We start from the raw sequence: 9,517 nt of genomic DNA on the forward strand, positions 1-9,517 counted from the left end.
CAGCTGATCTCAGTGTGGGGTGGACACAGGGGCCGAGTCACTACGCAGGAGGCTCGGGAAGGAGACGGCTGCTTCAACAGAAACAAATACAATGGGGTCAAGTGTGAAACGTGGCCCGTAAGTGACTACTCAACCCCCCCAAAGAAACAGCCATGGGTTGTGTTCTCCCAGGCAGCCTGCTTTCCGGGGCAAAGACAGCCAACCTTGCTTAACATAACAGCAGATACACGTGCAAAATCAATAATAACTGAGAAAGCGAACAACAAAGCCCTGGGAGGGTGAATCAAGTTCCTAGGAGACGTCCAGCGGAGACTCTCACCACGTGTGTGTGGCCCAGTGTGCAGGCTCTGCGACAGAGCAGTTCCTTCCGCAGCCCTGGCAGCCACTGGTGTGCAGGGAATGCCGCATTCTGAGGCTTGTTCATGGCAGCGACAAACGGGAGTGCCTGTGCCATTATTCGTGCCTGTCGGCTAGACATCACTCAGAAAATACTTAGACACCGGACTCTTTTCCTAACAATAAGTTCTTGTCAATATGACTTTCAAAGAACATTAATCTTATCCTTGGATCTTGGTGGACATCACAGCACGGTTTGTTTTATGTCTGACACCCTGACGGCCCTGCTTTCACTCGGAGGCCGGGGCCATGGAGCCAGGATGACAGCATCCGGGGCACCTCCCCGGAAGGGGGGCCTCCAGGGCACCGGGCAGTTCCAGGACTTGACCAGAAACTTCTTCTCAAAAGACAAATGCCTTCTGGCCCCACAGACACTGATCGTCTAGAGATACAGACTGTCACTCGCCCGAGGCAGAGGAAGGAGCACGGCCGAGCAGCTGGGCTCTGCTCCTGGCACAGCCAGGCAGGCGCTGCGTCCGCTGAGGGCGTGAGCCGTCTCTGGCAGCTCTCCACCCAGCGCTGGACCAGTTATGGGGAGAAAGGAGGCTGCGTGCATGTCTTTATCTGGAATCTCTATGCAAACCTCCTTGGAAGCCTGCGTCACCAAGGAGACCGGGTCCTGTGGTAGGAAAGGGGACGCGGAGGGGGCAGACGAGCCAGACACAGGACTCCCAGGAGAGGCTCCCTCACTGTGAGAAGCGGACATTCCCGTGTAGAACGGGGAGCCCTGTCCCGCTCTCCTCTGACGCAGGCTCCGCCTCCCTGACTCTGAACTCGAGCAGGCGGCCAGGCAGTGAGCCTCGTGGGCCAGGCCGGGGATGTGCTCCCCACACTCGGAGCCGGGAGAGGGAACGGAGGGTGCCAGCTGCTCTTCCTTGTCTGGAGGGCGTGCACGTCTAGGAACAAAGCTGCCTCTACCCCGACGCCCCACCTCAGAGCCACCGACGCTCAGAGCCGTCAGAGACCATGGGAGGCTGTGGGCACGGCCACTCTACCCAGCCTCAGCTCCGCTGCCACGTGACCCTGAGCCCTGGGCACCGAGGCTGGGTCGCGACCCTGCCTCCCCGACGTGGTGGTGTCAGCTGGGCCAGCTCTGCCTGACTATGGAGCCCAGTCCAAGGGCAGCCTGGCTCAGGCCGTCCCAGTCCCAAGTGGAGCCTCAGGAGTGGGGCTGGGGGGCAGCAAACCGGCCATCCAACCAGCTCATCAGGCAGGCACCCACCTCCAGGCATGGCCGGGAACACCCACCACTGGCCCGACGCAGCAAACGGTACAATCAGAACTCTCCGCCTGAGGCACCGAGGGAACCACTGCAATTCAGTGGGCAACCTGCAGTGCCCGGAAACCAGGCACGGTTTCTGTCGTCTGGCTTTTGACAGAAGAATGCCACCTTCCTTTTAACGCACGGGGCTACTCCGCGATGCAGACTATGATGGGCTGTGCCCACACCCGACGCACGTGGACTTCCTGGCGTGAACCAGTGTGGCCAGGAGCGGGCGTCCGCACCTGCTCAGGCTGCAGGTCAGGGCCCGGCGAATGGGCTGCCCTGGACCCTGGGCAGGGAGCAGCGTCTGTCCACCCGCTGCGTCCCTACCGAACCGCCCGGCCCGGGCCGACGTGCCTGCGATTTTAGACCCTGAACGCCAAGGGCGCCACGAGGAACGTTCACATTTTGCCTCGGTGCCTCTCAGCTGTGCGGCTGCGCCACTTCGACTGATTCTTGGGTGTTTGTTCATTCATAATTGATTCAACACCGGGCATGTGCCGGCCTGTAACCGACTCCGGAATTAGAAAGTCACAGAGAAAAACGCTACCTGCCCGTGGGGGTGTCATAGGGAAACGAAGGTTCTAAGACCAACACTGATAGTTCATTACGGGATTTGCAGGTAATAGGAGGCGAGAGCGGCCACAGCAGCCCGGGGGGCGTGGGGAGGCCACAGGGGAGGCCGGGAATGCTCAGTGAGAACTCGCGAGTAAATGGAAGAAACAGGAGGAAGGGGGCTGTGGGTGGAGCAGAGCACAGGGAGCGTCTGGGCCAGGGGAGCTGTTGCACATTCACGGTTCAGGCAGAGCGAGAGGAGGTGGGCGAGGCAGGGAGTGGGCGGGGCCAGCTCTGCTAAGGGCTTGGATCTCACCTGAGGCCACGGCAGCCACTGAAGGGTGCTAGTGGGAGAGCTGGTCACGTGGGCAGGTTAGAAGGGTCCCTGCAGCAGCCCAGGGGGATGAGCGGAGGGAGGCAATCTCATCTCGGAGGCAGGACAGAGGACAGTCAGGGCGGTCACAGTGAGGGGAGAGCCACGAAGGTACCGAGGACGTGTGGGCTGGCCGAGCGCATGGCACCGTGGGACCCTGCAGCCAGCAGCGGGGGCACGGGCGGCGCCCACACACTGTCTGGGCAGTGTCTGCACTGGAGACAAGACTGGTTGCTCCCCAGCCACGTGCCAGCGCATCCCGAGCACGCTCCCCAGCCCAGGCACGTGTGTGCACAGGCACATGCGTGCACAGACATGCGTGTGCACAGGCACGTGTGTGCACTTCCACACAGGGCTCGGCAGGTCACTGGCTTTGGGGAGACGTGGTTGATGAGGGCTCCTTTGCCTACTGCCCCCCAGAACCTGGCGTATGAACTGAGCGACGAGCTGAGCCCACCCCACACCTGCACAGCCCCGCGGCTACACGCCATGCGAATGGCACTGGCCGTGTGACACGCCATGGCTCACGCAGGGATTAACCGGCTTGTCGATGGATGACAGAGGGCTGACAAGGCTCTAAGGCACGGGAGGCACGGCAGGACTTGTGGGACTCCCTTCTTTACCAACCAGGGGGGAGGCAAGAAAATACGAGTGCAGATATGAACCAGCTAACTGCCCCGCGTCTGAACGGAAACCATCCCCGTGTCTACAGCCGCTGCGGCACACAAAGGGTTAATGAACTTATTTAAATCGCCACATTCCAGAATAAGACAGACATCTCTGCATCAACCCAGTCTACTGTGTCCACAACCAGTGATGACTGCACACATGGCACTCTCTCCCCGTCAAGGCTGTGCAATGTGTGCAGGTGTGTGCCTGTCTCACACGTGTGTACGCTCCCACTGGAGGCCCACTTGCCTCTCCAACTTGGACCCATGCATCCCTGGATGTTCCGCCCACCCTGCCTGCGTCTCCGGGAAACGCACTTGCTCCCTCCTTTGGGAGAGAGGGGTGTCCCATCCCTCCCTGCCTGCATCTCTGGGAAACGCACTTGCTCCCTCCTTTGGGAGAGAGGGGTGTCCCATCCCTCCCTGCCTGCATCTCTGGGAAACGCACTTGCTCCCTCCTTTGGGAGAGAGGGGTGTCCCATCCCTCCCTGCCTGCATCTCTGGGAAACGCACTTGCTCCCTCCTTTGGGAGAGAGGGGTGTCCCACCCCACGTGCAGCCTCCTCGCTCCAGGGAACGCTCACCCTAGCTGCCAGGATGTGTTGGGTTTGGGGTCAGTCGTGTGTGAAGAGCAGAGTTAGTCCCCTCACTTGTGCAGAACTGCAGCCAAGAACATGACTCCTCTTGAGCTGAGCTCCTTGTGCGCCCTGCATCTCGTGTGAGCATGTTACCGCATCTCGTGTGAGCATGTTACCGCATCTCGTGTGAACATGTTACCACATCTCGTTTACTCGTTGTCCCAAAAGTAGATGAGGAAATGGGATTGAAGACCTTGCGCAGTTCATTCAAGGTCACTGACTACTGAATTGCGAGGCCAGGATCCAATCGGGTCAGCCTGCCTGCAGAACCAAGACCAGGAGCACCACAGCGGGTATTGTAGCTCAAGTCGTGTGAGAGCAGTGCCACCCAGGGTAGCCAGTCCCTACGTGGTCACTGGGCCCTGAGGAGATAATGTACGTTCACACTCCGCTTCCTTCATTGGGAAACGATGATACTAAAAACAGGTCTCCACTTACTGGGTAGTTGGCCTCCTTCTGGCCACGCCTCCGGTTCACTGTGCAGCAGGAGGAGGGTCAGGGACAGCGCCCTGGTCTGGGGCCACACGACCAGCCACGCTGCAGATGGCCGTGCGAGACCCCGGGACCTGCAACAGAGCCTCGTGTGAGCCCACAAGTGTACACTAGGGAAGGAAGAATGTTCATAGACACATGAAAACTTAAATGTGCCCGTTACACTGACGTGTGCAGGTGCGGGTCTCCAGGTGTAAGTCACGCATCAGTTAATAGGAAGCTGATACAAACATCTAACTGGATGCCTGGCTCCGCTGTTTTCTGCTAAAACCTGGCCCACGCAGCTGGCACATTCCTCTGCTGTGTGACCACCCGACCCTCTTGCCAAGTTAGGGTTTGAAAAGGAAGCAACGAAAAAGGACCCTAACAAGAGGAGCGAGGAAAAGTCCCTTAAATGACACACACACGGGAAAGGCTGTATGGCCACAGCCGGGTCCAGTCACTTGGAGCAGAAAGCGTACCTCAAGCTTGACCGCAGCTTTGAGGGAAAGCGGGTTTATGGGCACCTCCGTCCCGGAACAACCTCCACAGACCCCGTCCCCAGGCAGCTGCGGCCCATCGCTCAGCTCAGGGCTGGGGGAAACCACAGCTCCGCAGCCTGGGCAGAAGGCGACACGGCCACGTGCTCTCCCACCACCACCTCTGCTGTCCTCCTCCAAACATGACGGACGCAAAGTCCTGTGAGTCAAGTAACTTAACCCCACGCCACCACTACTAGACGGCAACACACAGATTTAAACCAACATTTGGCCCAGAAAACAAGGTGCAACTGTCCAAAACTAGGACACAGCAGAGCCCAGGCATGAAACCAGGACCTCCGACCCTTCCGGACGATTCCTTCCCACAGCGGACGCTCGCTGTTCCCTGTGCTGTGGTCTTGGGACACAGAGTGCGAGTTCCACAGATGAGACACTGGTTTCCAAAGTTGTTTACAGAGTTCACTCAGACTCGGGAGAAGCAGGGGGCCTGGGTCAGTTCTGTGATGACCACTGGCACTTCCCTGAGGGACAGGGACTGGCCACGTGATCGCAGCCATGACCCCTCTCCGAGGCCGGCAGTGCCCGTCACGCAAGCACTGCCCACAGCCACCTACTTACCGGACGTGTCCCCGGCATCTCCACTGGAAAGGGTACTGAGGGCGACGACAAGTCTCCTTTCTCTTTTTATCTTCCTGTGCTTGCAATTTTCCATAAGGAATTCTTTACACGAGCAAAACCTTACAAATCAAAGACACAGCCTCCCCAAGGGACTTCAACCCGTGACACCAAGTCTCCTGCTGGACGCAGCGACGACAGAGCCGCGAGACACCCGTGAGACGCCTGTGAGATGGTGCCGCCCTGTGACTCTCCCTCGGATCAGAGCGGCCTCACTGACTCTGCCCAGGCCCGCGGTCTCCCAGGCAGGGCCCTGTCCTTCTCGATATCTAAACGTTGGTGCCTATTGTTCGTATTTTTACTTAGATGTTTTCATTGATTTTAATGAGAGGGAGAGAGAAACAGTGGATGTGAGAGAGAAACATCCATCGGCTGCCTCCTCTGTGTTTGGTCCGACAGGAGACAGACCCACATCCGGGGCCTGTGTCCCGACCAGGAATCAAACCCACGACCTTTTGGTGCCTGGGATGATGCTTGACGGAGACACACCAGCCAGGGCCCTGCTGCTTTTAGATACACACTGGTCGATTCTGTTTTGAAGGAAAATCCATTAACTGTTGGCTTCATTTTCCAGAGAAAATGTTCCAAGGGAATGAAACAATTTGTGATAATTTTCTTTTACAGAAGAGTAAACACGATGGAACTGCCTGGCCAGCAAATTCGAGGACAGTGCTGCGTTGGCGAACTGACCTCCAGGTTATAGGAAACACTCGAGAAACACAGCAGCTTTATTTAGCCCAACAGGAAAAAACACGCCTATTTGCACTTGTTGTCATATTCAGTTCTAATTTCCTACCACGGGGGCAGCTCTGCGTTATTTCTCAACTCTCAGCAAAGACATGGGCAATCACCTTGGTCGAAGCTGTTTTTGTAGGTTATTTCCATGGTCCTGGCGAGACCACTAGCAATAGCCTTGCTCTCAGACGGAAAGAGGAAGAGGCCTTGTCAATCCCAGGAGACAGGCATGGCGGTCGGAATTCCAGGACGTTAGGCCTTGGGAAGGCCCGGATACAAGTTACGCTTGGGATAGAAAAGACAAATAGCAACAACTCAAAAAGGACACACACATATCTCCTTTAAGTTAAGGAAGAAAAATATCAGCAAACCACGTTTTTATTAAGTTTTCCTACTGAAAATGTGCGTGAATTTAACGTGGTTTTATATCATTGGCGTCTCTGCTGAACTCTCAGTCATACGTGTACAGGCATTTCTAACAGCTCCCTCCTCCAATCCCTGAGCAGTGAGAGATAAGCAAGCTGGCACGTGGACTGCCCAGTGGTGAACAGGGGCACGTGGTTGGTAGGTGCAGACCCTGGGTGACCCTTAGCCTCTGAGCTGAGGACAAGGAGTCGCTCTCAAGAGGTGACATCACACGTGATTCCATTGACACAGCGTCTCAGAAAGTCCACACGACGCGATGGAGACAGACCAGGGCCTGGGGGGGAGGAGGCGCTTGTGTGGAGATGCCACGGTTCGCTCCCTGGTTGTGGGGGTGGCTACAGCTCCAGGCGTGAATGAACGCTCCTAGAGCTGGACAACAAGGGAGAGTCCATTTGCTGTGATCATGGCTGAAACACCATTTATTGTGAAAATCACAAACAGGATTGTAAAACCAGGCCCACGCTTTTCCTTCCTCTGAAACCCCAGGGGAAGAGCCTCCTGCTGGCAGGTGACGGAGGTCTTTTCCTGCCACACGGGGCTTCCAGCTGAGCTGCTCATCCTTCCTGAGGGCAAACCCGTGAGAAGCCACCAGGGAGTATTCAGTCGGACGAGACTGTCCTACACACGCGCGTTTCCATATTGCACGCTCGTGACAACCCTGAGCGAGGGTGTCACCAGGATCTCGTGCGTCGTGGGAAACCGAAGCACAGACGTGCAGGTGACGCGTCCAGGATCACCAGCCGGCGCAGGGCTGCCACCCGCTCACACCGCGGAGGTCTGGCCGCAGGTCTGTGTCCTCAGCCCTTTCTGCAGGAGCCCTTGCTATAGGCCGTGGGCAAACCTTACCACAGGAGGCTGTTCAGGCCACACGCCAGACCTTCTGCTATAAACTCCTGCAGAGGCAGCGTAGACACGGCCCACTGATCCTCTCGCCTCCCGCTCAGCCCATCTTCTGTCCCTCCTGCCTCTGAAGGTGTGTTAGTCAACCTCAGACATTTTAACAGTTTGTAGTCAACTATGTGAGTTGAGTGTCCGGATCTAAAACATACCCCTGCCACCTCCCTGCGGCGAACATGGCTGAGACCTCGAAGACACATTGCTCTGAGCGCCGGTTGCTCCGTGGGCGTGACGTGTCACTGTGAGCGGTTCCTGTAGGTGGGACGTGCTCTGGGCAGCCAGCAGTTACGGTATTTCCTCTGCACCCTTTCATGAACACAAGACAACTCCATTTTGTATCTTTGTCATTTCCGTCAGCCTGTTATTAGCATGAATATTACACTGACATGGGATTTTAATATCTAAAGAGAAAACATTGCATGATGGAAAAAGTATTTTTCATTTTCAATATTGACATTTCCTCCCCCAATTTTTTGTTGACACAAACTATTTGCATCTTCCCGGCCAGCATGACTAAGCTGGTTGAGCACCAGGAGGTCTGGTTCAATTCCCAGTCTGGACACAAGCCTGGGTTTCGGGCTCAGTCCCCAGTAGAGGGTATGCAGGAGGCAGCCAATCATGTTTCTCTCTCATCCATGTTTCTCTCTCTCTCTCCCTTCCTTTCTCTGAAATCAATAAAAACATTTTTTTTAAATAAAAACATTTATTTAAAAAATTATTTGCATCTGACCATTTTCCAACAGGTCAAACACAGCTGTTTTCACCTGCTTAACACTCCAAACTGAATAAATAGATGTACAAAGAGGGAAACGACACCAGGAGTGGGTCTGTCTTTCTCTCCCACAGAGGAGTTTACAGCTGCACATTTCCCTCCTAAGACACAGCTCGGGCCTCCCTGCGGCTCAGCTGAAAGAATATGAAGGAACGTCAGTGCCAGGATGTGGCCGTCAGCCCCGGGCAGGAAGAAGGAACGGCGTCACAGACCTCAGCAACGGAAAACGCAGGGACAGTGGTGCAGCCGGAGGAGCACCTGGCAGAGCCGGGCACCGACGCCCAGGCAGCCGCGGAGGTCGGAGGGCCCACGCGTGGGCACGAGGAGAGGGTCCCTCCTGCTCTTTTGAATCAGGGGTGGGAACCTTTCTTCTGCCAAGAGCCATATGGATATTTATAGCATCTCGGGTCATACAAAACTATCAACTTAACACTTAGCTGCTGCGGTGGGTCAAACACTTAATTAACTCACCCCAATGCCCTGGTGGCCAGACCACGTGATTTCTGGGGCCTTCCACGGCCCAAGGGCCTGCGTTCCCCACCCCTGCTCTAAAGGAAGGAACGGCGGGATGACTGTAACCCAACTGCTCGACCTGAGTCACTGGGTACAATTTGTTGGTGTCAACTAAGCTCCAAGGGAAACCCCAGGACTGTCTGCCCGTGTGTCCTGAGCAGACAGGTGAACAGCACTCCGTTCCCACCGGCCCAGAAGGGACCTAGAGACGTGAGAAATGTGCCACGTCACCCTGCCTACGACCCTCCAGTGACTTCCCATCACACTGAGTAGGACCCGACTAACACAGTTGAGCCCAGCAGCCCAGGAAACCCCTACTGTCCACAGGCGGGAGGCAGACATCGCCTTTGACCAGCCACTTCCACCAGCTGCCGCAGAGTTTACCTCCTGCCGCGGGCCTACTGCGTCCAAGCTGAAATACTGCAGTGACTGCCCACGACAGGGCCTTGATTTCATAGCACTTACTCACCAGGATTCTCAAAGGATGAAAAACTTTCAAAGAAAGGCTTCCACGAACAGCTCCAGGTCTGTCCTTATCTCAGAACGACATCCCTGCCCACACTGTAACACATTCCCATTCCTTTTTTAACAGCCTAGAGCACTGACAAGAGTGCTGGCAGGATAGAGAATCTGCT

The 9,517-nt window shown here is 56.2% G+C and overlaps 1 long non-coding RNA gene across 1 annotated transcript; it reads right to left on the bottom strand.

The window, feature by feature from the left end:
* Window positions 1-6,620: 6,620 nt before the first annotated feature.
* LOC107182791 lies at window positions 6,621-9,437 on the bottom strand. The gene is made up of 2 exons (XR_001513522.1): window positions 9,352-9,437; window positions 6,621-7,998 (listed from the first exon to the last, which is right to left on the bottom strand). It is a non-coding gene; the product is annotated as an uncharacterized LOC107182791 (long non-coding RNA).
* Window positions 9,438-9,517: the final 80 nt, after the last annotated feature.

This window comes from Myotis davidii, unplaced genomic scaffold (genome assembly GCF_000327345.1).
Source record: "Myotis davidii unplaced genomic scaffold, ASM32734v1 scaffold496, whole genome shotgun sequence".
Lineage (NCBI taxonomy): Eukaryota > Metazoa > Chordata > Mammalia > Chiroptera > Vespertilionidae > Myotis > Myotis davidii.